Source organism: Balaenoptera physalus (assembly GCF_965194825.1).
Source record: "Balaenoptera physalus genome assembly, chromosome: 17".
NCBI classification, from domain to species: domain Eukaryota; kingdom Metazoa; phylum Chordata; class Mammalia; order Artiodactyla; family Balaenopteridae; genus Balaenoptera; species Balaenoptera physalus.
In genome coordinates, this window is record NC_138895.1 from 21,122,407 (window position 1) to 21,150,027 (window position 27,621).

A 27,621-nucleotide genomic window follows, 5' to 3' on the forward strand; every position below is an offset into this window, starting at 1 on the left:
GAGACCTCCATTTAAAAATCAGAACAGAGATGCTTCTGGAAGGGGACAATGTGACATGGCTTCTTAGATTAAGAGATGAAAGATGAGTGTAGTTTTCTAGAATTTAGTAATTTGGTTACATGTAAAGATCGTGTTACACATTAATGAACTAAGAGATTGCAAATGAAAGGAAGGTTTTGCAAAAATGGCACTCAAGATTATTTTTTGTGTCACATTTGTCAGAAGTTTGGTTTTTCTTGTGGATAGGTAGAGAGGAACCACCTCCTAGAGACATTCTCTTAAGACATCCAGCCAGCCTTGCCCCTGGTCCCTAGATGCCTGTTAGGATCCTGAGGTTTATGAGTGTGTCTGCTAATGGCTCTCAACATGCTTGTGCTGATCTAACTAGGTCAGTTCAGTAGCATATATTCACTTGCTTATAGACACTGGACAGAGAATGGATGAAGATTTGGTAGCCACTTCTGAAAGTTTGCTGATCATTGAGCAAGTTCTGGATGTCTAAGTTGCAGTGGCCATCTCCAGGATCTTTTTAACTTCAGAAGTATGCCTTCCAAAATTTAGTCACTGAACCAAAGCCACTGATCGGCTTAATTTCTAATACTCACAGTCTATCCATATTTCTTACATAAAAATCCAAGGGGATTAGCAGAACAGATTTGTCTTTACTTTTTACTTTTCTTATAACCAAATTCTTATAGAACCACATAAGGCAATTCACGCAGAAACCATGATTTAGGAAGTTCTTCCTCTGTCTGAACCTTTAGATCAGCAGAGACTAAGGTACATGGCTCTCAAGACCATATCACTCTGTCATAGGCAATAGGACTATGACACTTGGAGTCTTCTCCAGGAACTAACTGTCCTATCAGATTTAATCACAGTCCTTTTTTTTCTTTTTTAGGTCCATGTTAAATTTCAAAAATTTAGAAACTGTTGTCCTTAAGCATTAATTTTTGTCTCTTTCTATTCATTTTGCTCCTTAAGAATACCAAGAAAAGAACTATAAAGTGTGATAAGCTTTCTTCTAGGAGATCATAATATAACAGCCTTATAGTTACTTTGGAATATTACCTAGGAGTCAAAAAATAAAACTTTTTCAATGTACCCACTTCTTAAGTGTGCCTAAAAGTCCATGCTTTAAAAAATCCAATAATAACCTATTGAAATGGGGAAATTTGGTGGGGCAGGCTAGGGGACAGGGAATTCTTTCCACTCAGGTTATCTGGAAAGGCATCATGGTGATTATTCTTGAACTGGGCCTTAGAAGATTTGTAGTGTTGACACATGCTGAGATGGGCGTAACCAGGGAAGAATAATGCCAGCTATCATGGGAACATGAGTAATTCCATTTTCTTATAGGCATTCTTGCTCATCGTGATTGAATGAAATGCTCACTAGAGAAGCAAAGTACAAGTTAAAATTTAATATTATGAGTTTATTATCATTCTCAAGTGATATGAATATAGTGTCTCTTATATTTATAGGTCCTGACCTTTGTTTGAGAAGGGATTCAGGTTCTAAAATTATTAAATGTGATTTTCTTCTCCTTCCTCTGGAAATAAAATAGATTTATAAGTTTCAATCTAAAATTGCTAAAGCTACATGGATTACAACCATGAAAAAGTTAGATCTCAAAAATAAGGTGAGATTCCATTAATTTTGAAATGTGACGGTGGTGGAAGAGAATCGCTGAATGTGAGGTAAGTAGTTTGAAATTTACTCTGTATTTGTTTGGTGAGTCTCTTTTTTTGAGTTTTGGGCAAGAGAGTGTTATCTAGAAGGTGAATATGTGAGTGGGAGAGCTTCATCTAGAAGGGCTCTGATGGAAAGGATCCTGTTTGGTTTGGCTTTGTATTCCTGTGTCTGGCACATAGAACATGCTTACTAATGTTAGAGAAATAAAAGAGGAAGTAAGTAAAAAGGAGAGAGGAAGAAAGGAAAGGAAAGAGGGAAGGAAGGCAGAGAGGGAAAGAGGAAGGGAAAAAAGTGGGTAGAGTGGATTGGCTGGGGAAGAGATTAGTATCTAGGACACAAAACCCTTATTACTCTAGGGAAACAAAGTAAGTCATTACTTTTTATTCAAGTGAAATAATAGATGTAGAATCTTGAAGAATAAAATAGGAGGAGGGGAAATATTTAAAAGATTTTTCCTAAATAGAATTGACAAAACTTGAAAATTGCTTATGGGAGTGGTAAAGATAAAGAAAGGAGAAGAGTTACAAGTGACTAAGTTGTTTTTAAAACATGGTGGTAGAGGGCGATTGTGTCAGAAGTAGATAATAGAAATGAAGAATTTACTTGAGAGGAAAGGAGCGCTGAGTACAATTTTTTAGCACACCTGTGTTTGAGGTTCTTACAGGACATCAAGGGGAAGAAGTAATACAGTAGAGATTAGGGACTGCTAATGTAGGTTTGAAAATCATATCCATTGAATTCATAGGTAGAATAATAAGAATGGATGAGATTTCCAAGAGAGGAGTGTACAGTAAAACCAAACGTGCATGGAATTCCAGAAGTGGAATATAAATCACCCTCTAGGGAAGTTGGACCATGAAGAGATGCCAAAGAGTGGTGGCTGTGTTTCCATGAATGAGATCTATGTGTTTAAAGTCTGTGAAATTCACCAACTTTAAAACTGTGGCTCCACTGGGGGAGAAATAAGAGTAAACAGAGAAATCCTAACTTGAAACCCCTACTTCTCAATATCAACTCAGGCAAAAGGTGTGAAGACCACATTTCAGTGGCCAAGAGCCAGGTCAGGTCCAGAGATTCTATAATATTTCTTTTTACTCTCCATCATTATTCCCAAGTGTAAAATCTCATGAACTAAACAGACAGCTGGAATGAGTTATTCAATCCGTATTTATGTGGGCCAAGATTCCGGAGAGATAAATGTGTCTTTTGGGTAGTAAACAAGGCAAATTTGTGTTTAGGGGTAAGAACAATGAGAAGTACCCTGGCAGTGGCATTCTGGACAGTGTAAACAATCTGGAAGGGCCTTGCAGCATAAATAGAAATGAAGACACTTAAAAATAATTAGAAAGTTTTTATTTTGAGAGTATCCCAGTCCTTATATCAGCCATTCTAAAAGCCAGTTACTTCAGATAGACATATTCTGGGGACAAGAGTAGGCAAGGCTTTCTTTTATTTCTCCTATTTCAGAAATGACCATGTTCTCAGCCTCAGCTCTAATGAAGACAAGAGCAGAATAGTTTCTGAAAAACTCCAGCCAGCATTCTTTTGGTCATGCTGTCCAGCCTTCATCCAATGACAGTGAAGTTATTGATAGAATCTCAGAAATGTTATTTTCTTCAGTTATATTATTATGTGGGAACGGATGCTTGATTGATTTGGGCACAATGTACAATTAAAGGTTCTTCCACAGTAGTAGGCCCAACATATTTGTCTTAAGGGGGATAAATGAGAACGTACAAGAGGAATAAGCAGAGAATGAAGATTGTGTGTTTTAGGAGCTGGTAGAAAAAGGGGCGGGCATTGGGATGGTATTGGTAAGGTCATTGGGTGAGGTGAACGAGCCACACCAAATCCTAACCATGACCCTCTTGGAGTTATGGCTTCCTGCCCAGGTTTGACTAAATATACTGTGCTTTCATTTTTTCCTTCTTTAGCCTATTGATTTAGCTATTTGAATCTAGACATTTTGGCAGCAAAATCGATCTTGTTTCTTTTCTCAACAGCCATGCAACCAGATCTTTACCTATTGTCCAGGAGGGCCCCATCCCTTAAGCTTAATTTCTGACTCCTGCTCTGTTCTTCTCCTCACTGACTGTACCAAGGAAATGAAATCTCAGAAGGCCTGAGAGCTGCCCTCAGTATTACCCTTAAACATGATAATATCTGTTCATTTAATGTATAACCCATTAACTCAAAATGACACCGGTACACAAGGAAAAAGTGAGGGGAGTGGAAGGGATAATTTTAGACTTTGTTCCACTGTGAGTATTCCTTCAGCAAATGCATGCTAATCGCAGAATCAAAATAAACACACTTAATTGAACAGTATTGTGGATCAATAAAATCACTGACTGAGTACCACTGGTGCTCACTTGAGGTAAACAAGTGATTTAATAGTCTCTTCTTCCTTCGGGCCTCTTTGGTGTGGCCATCAATAGCGTCCTGATAAATCGGAACTGGCAGTGACCAAAAGGCCCTCGTCAAGCAACCCAGCTTGACCTCCCGAGGTGTATTATCGCCTGACATCTTACAGGCCATTTCCTTTTCCCATTCTGTGTGTCTGACAATTCTTGCAGCTTAGCTTGTGAGAAAACACACACACATACACACACACACACGCACACACAAACACACACCCCACACACACCTTTTTTAAAGAAGGTTATTTCTTTAAGGACTTGAGTAAGAATCGTCTTTTCCAAACTTTTACTTTATTCTCATTAAACAGTTTACATCTTTTGCATTTCCTGCTTGTATGCGCAATGCAGCAGGACCGGAAAAACGAGACGCGTAGGACGGGAAGGAAGTTGAAAGAAAGTAAAATATGGAGTTTGCCGCTGGCAGTCACAGATGTTAGGCCTTCAGATTGAATCTTGGAGACCGGGTGGTGATTTGCACCCGTGACGGAGTTCTGTCCTCGTCTTAGCAGGGAGAACCTGCTAAGTTAACTTGGCAAAAATCTATGTTGCACGTCCAAACATCGTGCTGCACACTGCACGGCCGACACATGCTAGATACATTTCCCATCATTCCCATCTCTGGCCATCACATCACTGGTGTCTGCTAAGACGTTTCTACTTTTCATGAACATGACTGCCGCCCATGATAGCCGTTTTAAGTCAAGTGTGTTTTGGAACACGTAAAATTCAGTGGTGACCACCTGAATGAATTCATGGTTCCATGTGGAAACTCTAAACCTCTTTAAAATTCCCAACTCTGGGTCCTGGGGAAAGAATCTGTCCAGGACAGGTGAGACCTGATGAAGGAGCTTAAGTCATAGTTCATTTTAACTGTTTATCTGGAACATATTTACGAAGTAGAGTTGAGTAAGAAATGTTAAAAAAAAAGAAGAAGACGTCTCTGCAGGCATTAGAAATATGTCATTGGCTACTAATGCTCACACTGTTTACATAGCTGTATGCACATGCTTTCAGTAGTGAACTGGTAAATCTAGAGACTCTTACTATTTTAGTGTCTTCTAAAGGCCACGCCTATTGTGATGCATCACTGTCATTCTGGAATGCTAGATAGGCAGGTCAGCCCTGTAGTTCATCCAGCCAAACTCCATTACTATTTGTTGGATGAAAGACTCAGGCCTTTTTTAAAAAAGGTGGTGGCTGAATATAATTTAACCCCTTCATCGTTTAAGGCGTATACATGTGAGTACCCATGCCCTCCCTGTGGCTTTTCTGGCCAGATCTTGGCCATTAAAAAAACAATGGTGATGACAACAAAAGCAAATTATGCTATACTTTCTTTTTTTTAATCAATTTTTTTTTTTTTTTAATTACACTATACTAGGTGTGCTTTATTTATTTATTTATGGCTGTGTTGGATCTTTGTTTCTGTGCGAGGGCTTTCTCTAGTTGTGGCAAGCGCGGGCCACTCTTCATCATGGTGCGCGGGCCTCTCACTATCGCAGCCTCTCTTGTTGTGGAGCACAGGCTCCAGATGCGCAGGCTCAGTAATTGTGGCTCACGGGCCCATTTGCTCCGCGGCATGTGGGATCTTCCCAGACCAGGGCTCGAACCCGTGTCCCCTGCATCGGCAGGCAGACTCTCAACCACTGCGCCACCAGGGAAGCCCTATGCTATACTTTCTATAAGCATTTTTTTGCTGTTGGCAAAGCATCAACTAAAAGTGTGTAGTCATTCCTAATGATGTATGTGCTACCCTAGGCTTACTCTGGGGATGCACAAGGCTCGCTCTATGTCCTCTGCTTTCCTAAAGAGCTTTGAAAATCTGGATCCTCAGGCTCCACTCTGGAGTTTCTATTTCTAGATAAGAGCCTGGAAATCTGATTTTGGGAAAATGCTCTTTCTGATGCCACGTCAGTCTAGGAATTCTCGCTCTCTCCACTCTGGAGTGCTAGTTGTCCCCACATCATTACATGAACTTTCAGCTGTGGTGTTCCTACACAGGCTGTCCTTTCAGTCTGAAATGCTCTTTCATCCTCCCCTAAGAAACATATATTCATCCTTCAAGGCCCAGCTTTAGAATCAGCTCTGCTGGGGCACTAAATCTACCATCATTCCCGTGCTACTTGACCATAGATTGGAATGCTCTGTGACCCTCCTTCCTTGGAAACACTTGACTTTGGATGAAATTGGGAAAAAATGAACATTAGTTGAGAGGCTATGTTTTCTCTCCTTGCTCATAGTAAGGTCCACAATTTGCAAATGTATGTACAGATACCCATAAAATGAAATTTTTAGTTGTGTAGGTATAGTTTTTATTTTCCTTTCTTGGGTGATTGATTACAAATGGTAGACTTGTCCTGACATACTGAATAGTGGCATTTTGTAGGGTAGGACTGTACTTCTTTTTTTTTTTTTCATTTTAAGCCCCTAAAACAAAAGAGATGGTTGAAAATTCAATTAGTTTCTGAATTTTGCTGTATAAAATTTTCTAGGAGATAGATATACAGTTTAATCTTAAATTTTTTTTTCCTAAAGATAGTAACTTCAGTGTACATTTTGGAGTCTATAGCAGAGACAATGTTAAAGACAATTAGAGATAATTAGAGCATTTGATAATAATACTTCAGTAATATGCATGGACAAGCTTCTGAATTCGATGAAAGGTGTGGTATATAGATAAGAGAAAATTTTCTTAATGATTAAAATAGTTTTTTGCAGCTTTGGGACAACATAGTATTCAAAGAACATTGAAGTATATAGGGTAAATATTTTTTTTAATAAAGAAAGGTTCATTTCATGTAGTGGCCCGGCCTGAAAGTTAAAGAGAGCAGGAGTCTTTGAAAATACGCCAAGTATAGCATTGCTAGTGTTCAGCATTACATTTATTTCTTTAGGCTCGACGGTGATTTCTGGTAACATGTCTTTGGAAGGTGTCACTTCTTGTAGAACTTTTTAACCTGCCTGCAATCAATCCAAGTAATGTTATTTGATGTATAAATTGCTTTAAAAAGTAGACCTTTTTTCCCTGCTTTTATGATAGAAATTCTAAGCAGAGAATTAAAGCAGGATCCACCCCTAATCATCATTTTCAAGATTTCATTCTTTTGATATGAAGGTTTTCATTCACTTTTCACTTAAAAAAGAAAAAGTAAGCTCTGGACCATTCTGTTTTGAATAAGACCTCCTCAGTATTTTTCTGTTCAAACTATGTAAAATAAATACCAGTTTTAAAAATTATTTTCTTATGTGTCTAGAAATAACATTTTCTGGTCACATGCTAGAGAGTGAAAGGATCTTTACATGTGATAATGTAAAGTTTAAGAGGGAAACGAAGACTAAACAACCATTCAGGAGACTAGAAGAATCTGGTGTAAAAGAGGGAGGCAATTGTTTCACCTCTTTGGCTCAATCATTTCACCCCCACTGGTGGTCTCACTGCTTGAGAGCCATCTCACTAAATGGCCATGAACTTGACCAGTGGACTTTCAGTTAACTATGATTGGACTCTGTTTACACAGCCATGGTGCTTTCACCTAATTATGACGTGGTATGCAACAAAACCCTTGATTTTTACTTTTTCTTTTTAACAAAGTCTTGTAGAAACTTCACACATGCACTAAATTCGGTACTTGTAGAGTTTCCATTAGTTTTGTAATTCACTGTATTTTCCAAGGAAAAGTGATTACTATATTATGGTAATTTCAGAAACCAAGAGTAACAATTTTTTCAGCATTTGGTAAATTCCTTTCAAGGAGTTGATTCTCAAGAGATATTTGCAGGAAGACTATATATTATACTTGTAAACATCACAAAGGGAAACACAGGTTTTTTGGTTTCCAAATATCCATCATGCCCTCTGTCTTAGTTTTTACGTTTTCAGTACTTAGATGATACTTAACACAGTAATAGGAACTGAAAGAAAGAATGAATAAAATTCCTTCCATAACTTTCAAACATCACTTTTACTCAAGATTCCATCATTGGTCTTATTGTAATTTTTAAACATTTTTATAATCTTATCTACTCACATGACATTAGTAGTCTATAAATCCTTCTCTGTTACCTAAGTGCTCTCTTGAATTCTAGATTCCATTTCCATATGGATGTCTGTAAGGTTCTCAAACCTATGTATCTACACTGACGTACTCTTTAGCTTTTTCCCTACTCAACCAACTACTACTGACTTACGTTTTGTTAGCAGAATGTCTATTCTCCCACTCGCTGAACTCTGAAATTCTCTTTTTACTCCTATCATGTATTTCCACCCAACCAACTGCCAAACTTTGTAATTTTGTGTTTAGCATCTTTTCTTAGTTGTGTGTTTTCTTGTTTTTTTTTTTTTTTTTTAATTTACCTTATTACCTCAAACCTAGACCATGGTAAAAGCCTCCAAATCAGCCTTTCAACTTAACTATTCCTTTTTTCTCCTGCCTGCTTTATACAATTGTTGCTACCATATTTAAAGTTTTAATCCACTCCTTCATTCATGTAAACATTTTGCTCAGAAATCCCAGTTTTCCCCTATTTCAACCCCTGTAAAGCTAAATTAATTTACGTTGTCTGGAATTATTATTAATTATTGATTAATAAAATAATAATACTTCACATTTGTATTATGATTTAAAGCTGACAGATTGCTGTCTTCTTCTGTTATAATCCAGGTGAAAAAACTTAGTAAAATGAACAGTATTTAAGGAAGACTTTGGAATGAACTGCTAAATTCAAGAGATCCAGGCTTTCTTTAAAATTGATGCCATGTGTACTCAATTTAATACTGGACCATTGTGTTCCATGACATTCAGTTGAGACTTTTTACCATCTCTACGTGATATGCCATTTTCTGTTACTTATGATTTTCTTCAATTTAATGTAAATATTTCATAAAGTGCTAGTTTGAAGTCTTCTGACCTCAATTGTCTAGCAGAAAGTTGATCTTTTCTATAAATTGATCTTGCCTAGTTGATTGTCTCTCAATTTCCAGATGAGTAGCATCATCCTGTGTAGGACCAAGTGACTTGTCCAAGGTCAAAAGCTCTTAAGTTTCCTTGAAAGAATAACATCTATCAATCCTCATTAATTTAGGGCCATTTTTCTTGGTAAGATGCTTTAGGTGGCATTCTGTGTCCAGAATTTTAAGAGTTAGTTGACTAGCTACCTATTCATCTATAAGAAAGAAAATGGGAAGTCCTGATTCTTTATGAACTTGGTACAACTTCCTGGGCTAGACGTTTCCTCAACCAAAAGTTTTAGAATTAAGAGCAGAGAGAAGCTGATTTCGAATTTTTATAATCCTGTAATATAGATAAATGAAACAAAGTACATTATGATATGCAATTATTTTCCATTTTTACCCAATACATGTTGTTTATCTTATTATAGGTGTTGTGAGGATAGAATAGGATTTATTGAGCTAATTACTAATTCAGTACAAATAATGTAAGATTTTGCAGTGTTTTAAGATGCTTTGATAGATTGTTTAATTATATTGTACTAAAAATTATATATTCTTCCTCTACAGAGTCAGTAGCAAACACATTCTATTTCTGAGCTATGTTGCATATCTGGAAGCTTGATAATTGCTGTTCATATTTTCTTACCAAACTGATAATGTGTTATTAATTCAGATTATAAAAAAATAACCTTCTAAATCCCTATGTTTTGTCCCAGGTTTAAAATTCTATGAGAACCAGACCACACATTCTTCTGCTCTTAGGCTGTGTTGTTTTCAGAGATGCTAACCTGTTAGTGATTAACCAAGATTAGGGGCTTGGATGCTTGTGGTTATCAGAAAGCTTTCCCTGAGGATGTCTACAGTTCAAGGAGAATTTTTCTGCATTTATATCTAGGAGGGATGCTCTAAAACCATATTGCCTTTATATAAAGACTGATATTTATTTTGCGAATGCTTAACAATGCTGTTGTATGATTAGAGTGAAAAATTTGACACCAAAGGGACATGGCCTGGACTTAAGATGACAGATTGTGTTCTTTTCAACCTTAATAGAGTAAGAAGTAAATTAGTATGTTTACAGTAAAAGAAGTTGTATGCTATCTCATATCCTCAAAATAACTCCGCAAAGAAGCAGGATGTATAGTATGTACGAAAGAAATTCAGTTGCTAGCCATGTTCACCCTTGCCTTTCTGCTTCCAAAATGCATCTTTACAATATTTTCCACTTTTTAATTTCCTGCTCTGTTTCCTAATTACACTGTAAATTCTGTAAAATATTTTGATTTGTCTTGTTTTCCCATTACATATAATACTTAATAAGTCTTTGTCAAATGTAGAAATTAATGAATGAAAAAAATTCAGTGACAGAGCTGAGGTTCAGACTCAGATCTGAATCTAAATGTCGCCTTTTCCCTCCTTTACTATAAGGACTCATCTAAACCTTTCTAAACTATTTTGAAAATAAATGATAAAAATAACACAATAATGCATAATCATTCAGAGAGTGAAATGTTTACTGTCTTCTTAAGCCATTTTTCTAATACTTTTTTATAATACAGAAGCTGATAAGACCCAAACTTGTAATAAGAATAGGGTAAACAGTTTGTACTGATTAGTAGGACTATGTGCTTGTCTCCCCACATCACCCAATCTTCTACAGGAAGCTTAAATATGGAATTTCTCGTTTCCTCTTTGCAATGCTTCTTGGAGGCCCTTGGAATTCACAGCAAATCCGTTCCTCTGACTCACATGCATAGGGGGTCATGTGTTCACTCATCTCTGTTCACTACCTGGTTAAATCTTTCAGTCCATCACCTCTTGCTGAGTGGGTACCTCAGCCTAACTAATGTCTATGTTAATATTTACACACACCCAAAAAAAACTCCGACTTATATCTAGTTGTTTATATTTCCATGAAAATAAGATGACATTTGAGAATAAGCCTAACTAAGAATGGAAGTATATTAGACATAAAAGCCAAGAAAGAATAGAATCAAATGGTAGTCTCCACTGTCTCACTTGGGTTTATATGGTAGACATCAGTAATTAATAAAGCCACTCAGAATCCTTCCTGACTCAGTGTTCTTGGCAATGCTTACCAGTTGATTAGAAGGGGCAGGCAACGCAAGAGGGAGGAGGTATGGGGATATATGTATATGTATAGCTGATTCACTTTGTTATAAAGCAGAAACTAACACACCATTGTAAAGCAATTATACTCCAATAAAGATGTTTATAAAAAAAAAGAAGGGGCAGGCAAATTGAAATCTATTTGCCATCTTTATTTCCGTCTCTGGTATAGGTTCAGTTAAACCATAGCAAAACTATTTGCTTTCTCACCTCACCTTTATCAGAAGTTCTGGAACTAATTGTGGGGGAAATGAGTGGGAAAGAAGGTAAGATAAAACTATAGTTTGCCACCTGCTGTTAGGTAAACACTTTGGCCATAAATTCATGTCTTTGGTGTTTTTGTTGGTTTATACATGATATTATTCTCTGTATGCTTCATTCTGGTCAGAATATTGACTTAGGAAAGAAAGTCTCAATTTATTTGCATTTCTAATATACTGCTCCAGCTCTGATGATGAGCATTTAGAGGACTGAGTTCATCAAGAGTAGTCTTTACAAGCAATGGGTATCCTAAGGTGGTCGTGAACAGCATGCATGGACCACCCTGGTGCTGAGAACAGATTATTATTGCTAGAAAGAAACTAATTCTTAAGGAAAGGATGCTCAAACTGATTCCAGCCTCCCCTGCAGTCCTTTCTGGACATTCGGAGTCAATTTGGGGAAAGTTCTGTGAAGCTTAGAGTTTTGACAGCGTTATTCATAATTTTCAATTACCTTCACGAAGACAAGAAAAAGAAAAATGTCGTTTCATTCATAAATATTTAATCATATTTAGTATGGCTCTAAATTATGGCTTTAAAAAATTTGGCAATGACTTAAAAGAATGGAAAACACTTGCATGTAGCAGTTCATATATATTTCATCTTTTGCTATTTAAAAATATGTGGTTCTAGACAATTTTGGCAGAAATAGTTTTTTACCTAATTTTAGCTGCAAACCCTAGGCAGTGTAATTGAAGAAGGTGAAGCCTCTACAGTAACTTAATTAGTTCTTTGTGTCTTAAATTGACATGGTTGATCTACCACCATTAGTGTTTCTCCATTTAGCCTTGTCGTAGCCACTTGAAAAGGTTTCTGGGTTTATTTTTGTTTTTGTGTTGTTTTATGAAGTATGTGTAAGCATGTACACATATGTGTGTGAGTACATAGGTGCACACATGTACATTCTTTGGGGTTGCAAATAGGGACTATAGTTTCCATTAAAAATGATACTGGTCTTTCCTTCTGTATGGATTTATAAACTACCTGTGTATCCCCAGATCAACAACATGGAATAACCACACTTCGGGCCTTCTTTAGAATTAAGTTGGACCAGAAGTTTCTTTTATCTTTTATCCTGTGCTCCCAGAAATCTACCTTTACTGGTTTACATTTTGGAATTATACCCTCTGCCTTTAGTGCAAGATCCAAACTTATGAAACCTCCTAGCCTATTTGCTTTAGTAGTGCTCTCAGGCATATAACCAATTAGATAACTCTGTGTTCCCTACCTCCACTGTAAATTCACTTATTTTTAAAAATATGTATATTATATTAGTAATACTTGTTTCAAAAAATAATAAGAAACAGACAGCCAAAAGAAAAAAATCAGATACAGTATTAATAATTTCAAAATGTGCCTCTTCTTTTCTCTGTCATGTCCTGTATCTCTCCACCTGTGTCTTTTTACCTTTCCAGCTCTCTTTCTGTTTCTGTGTCTTTCTTCATTTTTGTCTGTCTGATTTGTTTCTTGTTCCTCTTTATGTCTCTGGATCTTCAATCCCTTGTCCTAGTCACTCTGTGTCTGTCCTAGGACATTTTTGAATCAGAAAAAAAAAAAAAAAAAGTAAAAAAATATCCTTCTATAAGTTGGTGGTTAAGGCTTTGAAATCATACTGACATGGTGTTGATTCTTGGCTCTGCTCATTGTATCTTTGAAAAATCCTTTCACCTACATAAGTCTTTTACTTTTGCATCAGTAGAATGTGATTGCTGTAAGGATTGAAACAGATAAAGTGCTATTTACAGTACTTGGCATTTAGGAAATGTGAACAGTTATTCTTAGGAACATATTTGTTTGTGTTTCTTGATATACTTTCCTAATTATTTTATGATAAATTTCTAGGAAGAGAATTGATTCATTATATGGCATGCATTTTTAAACACATATTTCCAAATTGCCCACCAGGTGGTTGGGTCTATTAATATTGCACGGGCAACTTTGGAGAATGTTCATATCCTGGCCAACGTTGTGGGCTATTATTCTTTTAAATGTTTCCTAATAGTAAATAAAGGTATTTATTGTTACTTTACTTTTATTAATAGTGAGGTCAGACTTTCTTTAAATTCTTTAGTGAATTGTATGCTCATATACTTTGCACACTTTTTCATTGAGGTGTTCAGTTTTTTCTCTTATTCATGTATTAGAGCTCTTTATATATTAAGAATACTAGCTCTTTGTTACATGTGATATAAATATTTTCCCAGTTTTTTTGCTTGCTTGTAATTTAATTATGGAGTGTTTTTACTCAGGATGTTTTAGTTGTTATCTATACGAATCATCAGTCTTTTATCATTTCTACCTTTTTAGATCTAAGTGTAGGGAAATATTTTTCTTTTCCTGAGAAACTCATATTGCTTTCCCCCCCTTTTTTTTTTTAATTTAATTTATTTATTTATTTATTTTTGGCTGTGTTGGGTCTTCGTTTCTGTGCGAGGGCTTTCTCTAGTTGCGGCAAGCGGGGGCCACTCTTCATCGCGGTGCGCGGGCCTCTCACCATCGCGGCCTCTCTTGTTGCGGAGCACAAGCTCCAGACGCGCAGGCTCAGTAATTGTGGCTCACGGGCCTAGTTGCTCCGCGGCATGTGGGATCTTCCCAGACCAGGGCTCGAACCCGTGTCCCCTGCATTGGCAGGCAGATTCTCAACCACTGCGCCACCAGGGAAGCCCCTGGGAAGCCCCTGCTTTCCCCTTTTTGACTCTTCAGTCAAGTCTTCATTAGCATAGGTTATGAAGAAGAGCAGGATGCCATAGATAATATAAAACCTTGGTTAAACATTATTATACTGAATACATGTTACAAAATGGACTACCTGCAAACTTGTTTATTAAAAGTTAAACCTAGTACTTGTGCATTTATTTGGCATTCTATGGATGCTGTCTGAAAGTCTGAACATTCTATTAAGTAACACAAAACATTATAGAAATTGCTTGTTGGAAATTATGTAGAAATAGTCTGTTGTTTTTTGTTGTTAGTTGTGTTTGCTTTTAAGCATCAGGACAGAGCCTTTGAACCTTTAGTCTTAGAGCAAGTGTCATTTGTTGCATAGATAAAGTAGACCCTAGAGAGTCTGCATGGTTAAGCTGAGCATCATTAATGATCTCACTTTTGTGAGCTAGTGGTGAGACACAGCTCATTCTCTTCTCTCTGTCACTTGACCTCACAGTACCATCACAGCCTTCAGAGGCCACACCCTAATGTTATTTCCATCAATTTACTTCCTGTGAGTTCACTGTCATTATCTGGATTAAGTTAGGCCACTAGAAGATGCATCAAAGTCAACTCCTTTCAAAGAAGAATTTTACTTTCTTGGTGCAGGTTCGTTTAGGTGCGGCTCTCTCAGTATGCAGTGGTGACATTGTCTCTTCAAGGCCAACGTGGAAGGACTTTGTCATGTCATTTTCTTCTTTCACTTATTTTATTTGGCTTAATGAACAGTATGAAGATCCAAGAGAAATTAATTATTTTTGTTCTTCATTTAAATCATAAATTATTATTTTATAGTGTAATTTGTATAGTATCTCCCCGGCCCAATTATTAAATAATCTCACTTTTCAAAATGTAAAGCATTAAGTATTTCCACCTGTGTTCAACCTTTTCATTACTAGGTTACATGTCTGATTTCAGGAGCAAGAAACAGAAGGGCTAGACTGGGGTTGGGATGGGTGGGTAGAGGCTCATAGGTCGCAGAAGCAACAAAGTGGCTTTTGTTGATTATTAATGAAATTTCTAAAGATAGATACCTTATAAAATATTTTGTCTTAATTTGGGTTCATTTTAATTTCATGCATGCATATCGCATGTAACATCTATTACATTTTTTCAAACAGTCAAATTGCTCACATTTCAAACCATTTCCTCTGTTCTATCACCACCGCCACCCTCTTGCCACATCAAGATTGTAGTACATGTTACTGTGAATGTCATTTTTGCTTCCCAGGAAGCTCAGACCCAGATTTACTGTTCAACTATAGCAGCTTCATAGATCCTTACTTGCATGCATATTTCTGATCTCCTTTTCTTTTTTTCACTCCACAAATGTGCTTTCTTGTATCCTTTGTGAAAAGAAGCAGGGTATAAATTGCCAAATTTTTAAAAATGGTTATTATGTCTATTATATACCCCCAAATTAATATCATATTTTCCTCTGCATTTACTTAATTGACCACAGCTTGGCTTATTTTTCCAATAATGAGGAAGGAATTTACCATGAGATAGCCATATTTAATCAATACACATTATGGCCAACTCTTAACCCAGGAACATGAATAGCTGTCAAGCAGGGGTTTCCAGGCAGTAATTTATCCTTCCTGCAAACCTTATTCAATGACATTACACACAAGAGGCACCAGGCTGGGCACCAACCATACGACAGTGTACACAACCACCTCTGTTCTCTCAGTCACAAGTGGAAGCCAGACCAAAAAAAATTGCAATACAGCATGGCAAGCGCTATGAGAGAGGTATGAGAAAGTACTGGGGGGTGGGGAGCGGGTGTCAGGGCACAGAGTTAGTAAATGTGCAGCAGTGAGAGGGTGGAGATAATCAGGGACTTGGAACTAGTTCAGTGAGGCTGGTAAGACACCATTTGAGAGGGCAAATCTCTAGAAATGGATTCACCAGGGGCTTAGTGAGGGGCTTTATTCTGAGTGCAACCATTGGAGTCTTTTAAGAAGAGGTATGCGTGATGTGCAATGGAGGGGTGTGGTGATGTAGTCAGATTTGCATTTAGTGAGAATACAGAAAAATATCACTGCAGGACAGTGGATCACTACATTGATGTATGAGCTCTCTACAGAAGAAGATCAGAGGTCTTTAAGCACTTCCCTGTTTCTAAATCTCTGATGCTTTTGTTTGCTCTTTACCACCATCTGATGAAACTAGCAGATCAATCATGGTGGTTTTACAAATTGGACATGAACTTTAGGGCTCTTTGACACGTTTAGGGGCATGAAAGCCTTGCACCTAGGTCCGTCTCACTCTACACCCATGACCTCCCATGCCCTAACCTCTCTCTGCCTTGTTTGTGGGTGAGGAAGGTGGCTCGGAGAGGGCAGTGTTTTGCTAAAGCTCGTGTAGTTAACTGAGAAGAGCTGGGGCTAGAACACCCATCTCCTGATTCACAGGAAAGGCACGATGCCTGTGTCTCCTAATCAGAACAGACAGGATGTGAGGAGCCCAGGAGAGAAGGGAGATTAAAGATGAGGCGCCAGGGGTGGAACACTGAGGTGCACAGCGAAGGGTTCCCCAGTGAGGCAGCCCCGAGCCAGCAGGTGACAGGGGACCACTGACTTCTGACTGCTGTTCATTTTAGATTCTGACCCAGATATTTTCATTCATGAGCTTTATTATCATAGTCAAGGGACATAGTTTGCCTGTGGAACATCATTCATTCATTTCAAACAAATATATTCAGCTCTTATTAAGTTCCAGGAACTATTTTGAATGCTGAGGATGCAAAGGAGGGAACGTAGTCCCTTCATTCACGGAGCTGTGATGGAAGAAAGAGGCATGTAAACAAGTAAATGACAGCACAACATGGGGGAGTGGAGAAACAGGTAGGAAAAATGCTCTCTGGGAGCACAGAGGACAGAGATGGTCATGGAGCCTTCAGGGGGACTTGAGTGATGACACATTTGATCTCAGTCTTTAAAGGTGCCTGAGAAATTACCAAGTAGAAGGGGGAAGATATTCCCAAATAGAAAAACATGGTGCAAATTGCATAAATGATTTATAAATTTAAAAAAAGCATAAAAAAGACAAATGGGATTTTTACTGTGTCTTAATATCAAGCATAAGGACAAGTATGTCCCTCTCATCTGTAATTAGGTTTTTAGGTAAATATCATTGTAAAGAGTTTAATCATTTTTATGACTTCTGAGCTCAACAGAGCTGATATGAGGCCTGTGGCAACTTTTCTGGTTTTGCTGGCAAACAACCGCTTTTCCCAAACATGAGCCATCCAGGCTTCAATGTGAAATACATCGGGGCATGTATTTATCTTCTTTTTCTGAAGATAAATTTAAAGATTAATTTTTCATTGGTATAGTGCTGATCTGTGAATTAAATATTTTCCACAAAATAAAATTATTTCAAAAATGACATTGTTTTTAATTAGGTATTTATATTTTGAAAATTAAAAAGTCCAATTTTGGTGAAAAAATGTGAAACTCTCAAACCTTAAATGTCGTTATCTTTTTTGTTTATCTGATTTTGTGTTTCAACCCACTGCAGATGTTATTTCTATATTTTTAAGGCAAATTAGTGTATTTGAGAGAAATGTTGAACTAGGTAACATATAACTTTACAAGTAAAGGTGAAAAAAATCTATTCCCCCAGTTGCTAATTTACTTAACCTGCTTTTGGTCTTAATAGCTACTCATTTTGGTTACCATTTACCTAGGTCGTTTATTAAGTGAAATTCCTCCCAGGTGGGATGGGCTGACTCTCGGTTGGTCCCTTTTGTGATACTGCAGTGATCTGTGTTGTCCTTTGTGTTAGTAAAGTCTTGGTGATGAACCATTAAATAAAATGATCTGCCCCCAGGACAGGGAGCTGGTCGATTGCCCAACAGTAATCCTGTACAATTAACTATCAAAGATTTGAGCGCTCCAGCATTCTAAGAGAGGGAACTGCAGACACTTGGAAAAGCAGAAATGATGATTGAACATCTGGCTAAGTTTTGGTTTGGAGATGCGTTTGGATAGTTAAATTCATTATTATAACATTTAGATATTTCAACCTTTATCTTGGGTTCTAATTTGGTTGATTTTATTCAGTTCCAAGATAAAAAGTAAAAGAACTTGTTCAGTCTTTACCAAGGATAGAAATGCTTCCTTTATAATATAGACCTCAAACCTCTTGTGGAATGATATAGGATATAAATAAAGTAAAATATACTCTCCATGAGAGACAGCTTGAAACTATCATATTAAGATGGGAAAATGATGTAAGTGATCGATTCTTTAGTTCTGAAGATACGTTGTCTGAAGTTTATGTTGTTAAGCCATTTTTAGTTACAGAAACCATAAATATTCATTTAGTACCTTGAAAATATTCTTTTGGCAATTCAAGCAATCACCTAGTCCACTAATAAGAATCTAAAGATCATATGTTTTTAGGCTGTGTTCTACGATACATATTGAGTTCATTACGTAAGGAAGAACTGCCTTCTCATTTTGACTTGTTTTTATTGTTTCTCCAAAGAGCTTTTTTCTTTTTTTAAAAAATTTCTAAAGATGCACCTAACGTTCAGTACAGTAGGTAGATATACATACTCAGAGATCAATATCTCAGCACCTTACCCGGTGAAACAGTATGTCAGGGCTTCAAACTTTTGAGTGGATACAAATTCATTTATCCATTCTTTCATTAACATTCCTTTATCGTTGAGCACCTATCATGTGCTGACAACAGTTTCGGAACTAAGGCTACAGGGTTAGACAGATGCTGACTTGCCTTCGTGGGGCTTACAGCTTGAAAGTGGAGATAAACACTTTAAAATCACATATCTGATAAATTAAGGTATGTGCTGTGAAAGAGACATGTAAACGGAAGACTTTAATCCCTTAGTCCTGGGAGCTAGGGAAAGCTTTTCTGAACCAGGACGATCACGGACAGTTCAAATTCAGCCTGGCTTTCAGTAGGAAGCCTGGGTTGACTTCCTAGGTTTAAGCAGGGGTAGTATCGTCCTAGGGGTGTTCTGAAAATCTGTGGCGATGTTGGTGATCACAGTGATAGATTTCTAAAGGCATTTCATAGGTGTGGGTCAGGTCCACTGGACCACTGCAATGTGCGAGAGCTTCTGCTGTATTTCTGAGAGCTGAGAGTCAGCTTTTCAAAGTGTCTTTTACCTCGCCTATTAGAATTGGTGTTGCCACTGTACTTTTTACCATTTTGAGAAACTGCATCACTAAAAAGAAGCCTCCTCATGAAATGTGAGTTGGCCGTGCAAGACACTTTTAACCAGGTGCCTTTGTGCTTGTGAATCCACAGTGATGCTTTTGCTACATTTGGCTGCAAGCATATACCTCTTTCATTATACATGTGGCCATGCCTCAGCTTCTCCAAAGTGAAATATGTATCGTTTTATCTTACATTCTTTTGTTTTCTCTGTCTTTATACATTTAGGTCATTATACTGATTTGTTTAATTTCTGTGTGTAGATAGATAATGTTATATGTGATTTTATTTCACTATAGTAAAGGGGACATTATAAAAAGAGAACCTTGAATCTGAAGAGATGAAAACTACTCTTTTCAACAATACATGTGTTTTAAAATATAAGCAAAAGCGCTTTAGTATTCAGGCTGAAAAATCAGTTGATTCTTTAATTTTGGAATGTTTCACAGATAAAGCCTGTTGAGTTTTAAATGAGACTCAGAAGCAAATGTCTCCTTTTTGACTGTTTTCTGGCCTGATTTTTAGAGCCATCTCTTTGACTCCACACACACAATGATGCTGAAGGAAACATGTTACAATAGATCACTTGGGAATATTTGCAGTGGGTTGTCTTGTTTGGGCTATTTAGTACTAATATGACTGGGTAGAATACTCTAAAATTGAAAGGTCATTTGGAGAAAAATTACTTACAAATAAAATCAATATTTTTAGAATGCTTTCTTGGAGTGGGCCTACCCCTCTGGAGGACAGCCAGTAGTTCAATGAAAACACATTGAGATGCTGTACAAGAGTACTTTGTTTTAATAGATACCATCGTGAATGAGTAAGACACCATCCCACTAGTGCTACAAAGAAAGTATGACTAGTTTCTGGTCCAGAACACCCAATTACGTTCTTAGTATTTATAGAGATAGCCTCCTGGAGATTATAGGAAGCATGAAGTCAGGAGAAAAGACGCAGATTTACCTAGAGGACAGTAATTATGTCTGCATTAGATATAGGAACTTCTAGTTGACAAAACAAATATTGAAGAATACAGTTGAGGATACTAGGAATATTAGGAATATATGTAATAGTAAAAGTCCAGAAAATCAGATTTAGAAAAAGAAATTAATGTCTTCCTTGACTTTCCTATTGACTTTTTGTGAACATCAAATGAGATAATATGTAAACAATATTTTGTATGTTCTAAGCATTAGGTGGTTCTTGTTCACAGTCTTTCAAATGTACATAATACTAGAATGTGTTAACAGGAATTTATCATGTGCAAGCCAGCAAGTCTGAAACATGATAAAACCGATGTATTCATTTTTCTCAGGGATGCTATAATCACAAATTTTGATTCATCAATTCTTACACTATTTATTTGTGGAGGCTCAAATAAATATAGACAGAACCAATTTACATTTACCAACCCTGGTCTCATCTTTTTGTTATCTTTTCCAAGAAGTCTAGAGTCTTCCTCCAAGATGATGCCAGTTTGTAGTCATCTTTTATACTATGTCTAAAAACACATTTTCATTAGAGTGTTGATTCTCTCAAATAGAGGCAGTTTTAAGCCTTCTACTTCTTCAACAGAATTAAAGCACTTACCACTTCCAAATAAGGTCTATGTAATAATGAACATGAGGGAAGAGATGTTTGAAGGGCAAAGGGATATTATTCTTTGTTTTTTAATATATTTTAATTGCAGTATAGTTTATTTACAATGTTGTGTTAGTTTCAGTTATACAGCAAAGTGATTCAGTTATATATATATGTGTGTGTATATATATATATATTCTTTTACAGATTATTTTTCCCTCATAGATTATTACAGAACATTGAGTATAGTTCCCAGTGCTATATAGTAGGTCCCTGTTGGTTATTTATTTTATATATAGTAGTGTGTATATGTTAATCCCAACCTCCTCAAAGGGATATTATTCTTTCTCTGGAAATAATATCACACAAGATCTGTCCTTGAAACTTTTCTGATTAAGAAGTGCTGGATCAGAGTGTTTCTCATGGCTCTTCTTTCTATCTCTCATCTTTATTAAACCTTATTTTTCTCATGGTTTTTGTCCCCTGCAGATATCTAGATGTTGAGGATGGGCAGCCATTCTCATTATTTCCTCTTTCTTCTGTGCCTTCTTCTCTTATCAGGACCTAGGTTTTCCTACCTTTAATGTGGAGGTCCTTCTGCCTCTCCACTCTGTCTAGTCCCACCCCCCATGAATAGGTAATTCCCAACCTATGGTTCAGAGTTTCTGGTGCCTGAGACCCTTCAGCAGTGAGAACCTTGGATGGGAGAGGTGGGTGTCTGCAGAACCATTAACATTTGATGAATAAAATCAAGAACGTGATTTATTGGTACATACAATAATGGTTGTAAATAAACGTGTTTCTAGGAGAAACTCATAAGTATCATAGTTGATTGTTATTGAGGAAATGAAGTAAAAAGAGAAAAATCAAAATTTACTTTGGTTCTATCGAAGAAAAACAGACTATAAGCACTTATACAAACTGCTTAAAATGTGTGTCCAAGTACAAATGATAAGAGTAACAATCATGCATGTTATAAACTCTCTAGTTTAAAAGTGTTAATAAGGATGATTTATCATTTAAAGATCCATCTTAGCATATGGGTCACATTAATTTTTACATGTTTTATTGTAGCACCTAAACTTTATATTCATATGCTTGTAATCGTCATCATTTATTTCTTTAATTATACAGTTGATCTCAACATTAACAAAATGAAAGGAGTATTGGGGCATTGAGAGTGCAATAGGGGTTCTCTCACTGTATTGGTCAGATCTTATATATAGAGTTTAGGATTACATATTTTTTAAAAAAGCTATATAGAGAAACGTAAAAGGGACAAAGCTTGTTAAAACACTTTACACAGTTTCTCAAAGGAAATTGTTAATGTCACTGATACTAATCTGGAAAGGGGATGACTAAGGAGTATTTAGTAACTTTAGTCCAAGAAGTGGAGAAATTTTTTTGTGTGTTTGTTTATTTGTTTATGCTAGTCAGTTCTCTAGTTCTATAGACCAACTGGGTTTACTGTGAAATTAAGTACAGATTATTTTCACCTTGAGATCTTCTCAGCTGTAAGTGGATAATTAAGCATTAGAACAAGCTTACCAAGGAAAGCCATGAAATCTCTATCCTTGTGGATTTTTGAAATCTTGGATGATTTAAGCAAAGCCTTGAGCTGATCAAAGGCTTGAATATAGAAGAGATGCCATTTTGCTGTTTCTTTTACTGCCCATTCATATTCATGTGTAGAGATGGAGATTGTTACAAAAAAACCGATACTCTAAATGTCCAGCTCTGTGCATTCCCACTCCAGCTGGTCCTTTCGGAGGCAATGTAAGTTTGCCTCTATTTCTGACCATTAGTTTCAGGTTGCCATTCTTTTTTTAACCTAATATCCATATTATGAAATTTTTTGGCTATGTTATTGGAGCAAAAGTAATTTCTTCCCTGCTGTGGGTTAAGCAGTACCTCACTATTGTTCCAGCTTTCTGGAATTCTTCACAATAGGTTCCAGACCTAGGTTAATTAACAACTCTGTTAACACCTCCTGGAGCTCAAGTGGTTCAAATACAGCCTGCTGAGACATTATTTCTTAAAAGGTGAAGACTAATGACCCAACTTTTAGTCACCATCTCAGAGGCCAGTTTTCAATCTCATAAAAATTTTAAGTCAAGGAAGCTCAACATAGAAAGTCACGAGCTGTCATAAAATATCGTTCCGGATACAGTTGGTTGGAATTGCCTGGGCACTTGGTAACCTAAAATACAAGTTAACAGTAATTCCACTTCATTTAGTTGTGTTTAAGGTGCTTGATAGTTATGCCTAATAGACCGTAAAAATTATATCTTAAGACACTACTTAAATACAATAATAAATCCTTGTACAAAGTTCTCCCAGAGACTGCAATTTAAAAAATCATTATAAATGTTAACTAAACGGCACATTTGTCTGTATGAAGACTTTTTGAGTATATAAAATTGTAGATGTGCCAAAATTCTTAAAAAGAATTAATTTCAGAGCATAGTTTGTTGTATGCCCCTTTTTTGGTAATTTGGGTAATAAATATTTAAAGGTAGTTTTACTCAAATATTAATATTTTATAAGTATAGGTTGATATATCTTGAATGAAATGAACTTATCTTCTCTAATAAACAACCATAATCCCAGCAGAAATCACCTCTAAGTGACATGGGACCAAAACTGGATGACAGTTTGATATGAGGCATGATATCAGTGTTCCTATATCATTACTGGATATCCATGGGGATAAAAGGAATTAAAATGCCAGAATATAGACTGCCACAAAATGGGCAACAGAACAGATTATTCCCTATCTGCTGCATTGCCAGGCACAGTACTATTAGGTACCACACACCTGTTATTTTATTTAATCTTCAAAATCAGCCCATGAAGCAGTTATTATAGCTCTTAATAAAAAGAAGAGAAAACTGAGGCTTAGTGGTTAAATAATTTACTTAAGATCATATTGCTATTGCTATTAATTAAAGAAGCAGCATCCAAATTTTAATCTACCCCACTTCAAAAGTCCATGCTTTCATCTATATCATAACATATATATGGCATGACCACAGTTAAAGAGCTAAGAGAAATCAGGAAAAGCTTTCTAATGTGTCTTATATCCCCCAGTGATAGAAGAAATGGCTAGAACATAAACAGTGTTAAAAGTATTAGACAAAAATAGGGTGGACCTTTGAAAAATGATTAATTACGTGATAATAGTACTGCCATATTTTCTAGAAATCTTGTGGAACAAGCGTTGAAAAGGACAGGTTGAAAATTGATCATGTAGGCCAGTTGATGTCAAAAGTTTTATTCAAGTAATTGGGATTTTATTAAGAAGCATCTTTAATGTCTTAATTCTGGTTCTAGCAAATATTTTTGTGTTTCTTTTCTCCCAATTTTAATGTGATTTGGTGGTGGGAGGTTGCTGAGAGCTTAATCAAATCAACATTTTGTGAGGCCGTCGTATGACTTAACAAATTATTCAAAAGTTACTGCAACTTGGATATTTAAAGTGATGTATAGCATAACATATAAGCACATGTAACTTAAGTATATGAATAACCTTTCTTTGAGGAAATATCCAATTTTAGTTATTGCCTGAAAAAGTAAAAACACTATTATTTCTGTGGCCAGGGGCTGTGGATAATATTGAATCCTGTATTATTGATTATCAAAAATGAATATCTCATGGGGTTTGTAGACCTTACAAGGATCTATGGATTTAAGATCAGAATAGCAAATTTTCTAGTTATTTTCCCCTTTTCTCTTTTTGGTACAGAATGGGGGCTAGCCGGTAAAATAATGCTCAGGAGAATATTTTGAGAGCAATTTATTTAAATATTGATTTATTGAAACATTTTATAAGAATTCTTTAAAAGTTCTTTTAGAATGTACAAAAAGGTGTTTTTACTGCTTTTCAATTACTAGTGAAAGGAAGAATTTATTATCTCAAGAAAATGGAACTTTTCCTTTCTCAAGAATGAGTCTGCAGTGTTCTGTTGGTCCAACATAGTTTGGGGCCCATGCTAGCTGTTTTATTAATATAGTTTTCTTTCCCGTTCTAATATTCAGTTACTCCCAGTCAAAACCCAGCAGAAAGACAGAGTCTTCAGAGAATCAGAGTTTCCTTGTTTCATTCTCTGTCTCTGTCTCTCTCATAAAGGGGTGTCTCTGTGTGTGTGTGTGTGTGTGTGTGTGTCTGTCTATCTGTCTCAACATGACGCAATAAATATGACACGGGCATAGGAATCAGCGTGTCCTAAGCTTGCATCCCTGTTTTATTACCAGATAGGTGACAGAGGTGTCTTCATTTCACAGGAGCTCAGTTTCCTTACCAGTAAAATGGAGATTAAATGAGGTGACGTAAAAGCATCTTATTACATCCCCTTATATTTAGTCTGTGTAATTTAGTTCCAATTCCTTCCATTTTCTTAACTCTTATATTAACATTATGTTGATATTTCTGGGTTGGGGCAAATTCTTTAGGTAAACCTTTGTGTTTTCTTCAGTTTTGCCCTAATGACTAGGAAACACAGTTTGGGTTCTCCTGGCCGGCTGGCCTTCTTCATTTCCAGATCTCACGTGCTCTTGTTCTCCCAGCACGTCTTTGAATGTTCCTCAGTAAAATCAGCATTCGTGGGTACATAAGCCTTCGTAGAGACCTACTGCAAATAGAATGGGGAGAGAAAGAGAGACAGCATCTATCAGATACCTGCACACAGCGGTCTGTGTGTTATTGTTTGAAAATCTGATTAAAAATATGTGAGACAGGGCTTCCCTGGTGGCGCAGTGGTTAAGAATCCGCCTGCCAATGCAGGGGACACGGGTTCGAGCCCTAGTCCTGGACGGTCCCACATGCCACGGAGTAGCTAAGCCCACGTGCCACCACTACTGAAGCCCACGCACCTAGAGCCTGTGCTCCGCAACAAGAGAAGCCACCGCAATGAGAAGCCCGCGCACCGCAACGAAGAGTAGTCCCCGCTCGCCGCAACTAGAGAAAGCCCGCGCACAGCAACAAAGACCCAGCGCAGCCAAAAATAAATAAATAAATATATAAATATATGTGAGACAGATAGCATTAGCCATACTTTACAAAAGAAATTGAGCTTTCAAGGGATTAACTTCTAAAAGACAAATAGCTATTGAGGTAGAACAAAAATTGAACTTTGCGCTTTCTGTAAAACTTTGTTCTTCCAAAATACAATATTGCTATTAAAAGGGAACTACTTTTCTAAATGGAAGCATGTGGTTCGTTATTGAATCCATTTTGTAGAGATGGATTGGACAGCCTGTAGTGAACACATTGTTGGAGTAAGTAAGGCATGTGTGCAAATAAGTGCAATGAAAGAGAAAGTATGTTAAATGCCATAAGAGGGATTCAGATAAAATACTTTTTGGTTTAAAGGGAGACAAGGATATTTCTGGTTGTAATGGTTGAGAAAGTCTTTTTTGTTGAGGTGACATTTGTTTTTGTTTATTTAATTTTTACCAAAATATAGCTGATTTACAATGTTGTGTTAGTTTCAGGTGTACAGTAAAGTGATTCAGTTATACATATATATATATATAAATGTACATATTCTTTTTTTACATTCTCTTCCAATAACCTATAAAGGTTATTACAAGATATTGAGTATAGTTCTCTGTGCTATACAAGTAGGTCCTTGTTGGTTATCTATTTTATATATAGTAGTGTGTATATTTTAATCCCAAACTCCTAATTTATCATTCTCCCCTCCACTTTGGTAACCATAAGTTTGTTTTCTATGTCTGTGAGTCTATTTCTGGTTTGTAAATAAGTTCATCTGTATCCTCTTTTTAGATTCTGCATATAAGGGATATCATATGATATTTGTCTTTGTCTGACTTACTTCACTTAGTATGATAATCTCTAGGTCCATCCATGTTGCTGCAGATGGCATCATTTCTTTTTTTTTAATGGCTGAGTAATAGCCCATTGTGTATATATATATATATATATATATCACATCTTCTTTATCTATTCATCTGTCGATGGACACCTAGGTTGCTTCCATGTCTTGCTATTGTAAATAGTGCTGCAATGAACATTGGGGTGCAAGTATCTTTTCAAATTTTGGTTATCTCTGGATATATGCCCAGGAGTGAGATTGCTGGATCATATGGTAGCTCTATTTTTAGTTTTTTAAGGAACCTCCATACTGTACTCCATAGTGGCTGTATCACTGAGGTGACATTTGGATTGGGCTTTAAATAATGGGTGGAATTTGGATATGTAAGCACAGGAAAGTGGAAGGGATAAGAAGTGGGGAGGCTATGAACAAAGGCAGATAGATAAGGGAGTAACTTGGAGGTATTTAGTAAAAAAGTGAGCAGTTCGGTTTTTCTTGCATGTAAGGACAAGGAATGGAATAATCAAGAAAGGAATGTGAAATTTTGAATGATATGTTAAGGATTTGGGAATTCAGTAAACACTAGGGTAGGGTGCCATTGATGGATTTTGATTACAGGATTGGCATACTATGATATAAGAATAATATTAATGGTAATAAAGAGTAATAATGCAGGTCATGATGCTAAGTGCTCACCTTGTGAGTATAGTCAAGCAAGCTACTTAGGGGATGAGGACAGTAGTTCCCATGAGAAGTAAATAGCTTTGGTAGGGACAGTGGGAGCAGAGAGAAAGGTAAGGATGAAGACTGTATTAGAACCATTAAATACTTACAACTTACTAGAT

At 36.6% G+C, this 27,621-nt stretch overlaps 1 protein-coding gene across 7 annotated transcripts in view; it reads left to right on the forward strand.

The window, feature by feature from the left end:
- The window catches only part of ZFHX4 (zinc finger homeobox 4), a 180,631-nt gene that overhangs the window by 59,434 nt on the left and 93,576 nt on the right, over positions 1-27,621 (forward strand). The window lies entirely within an intron of this gene.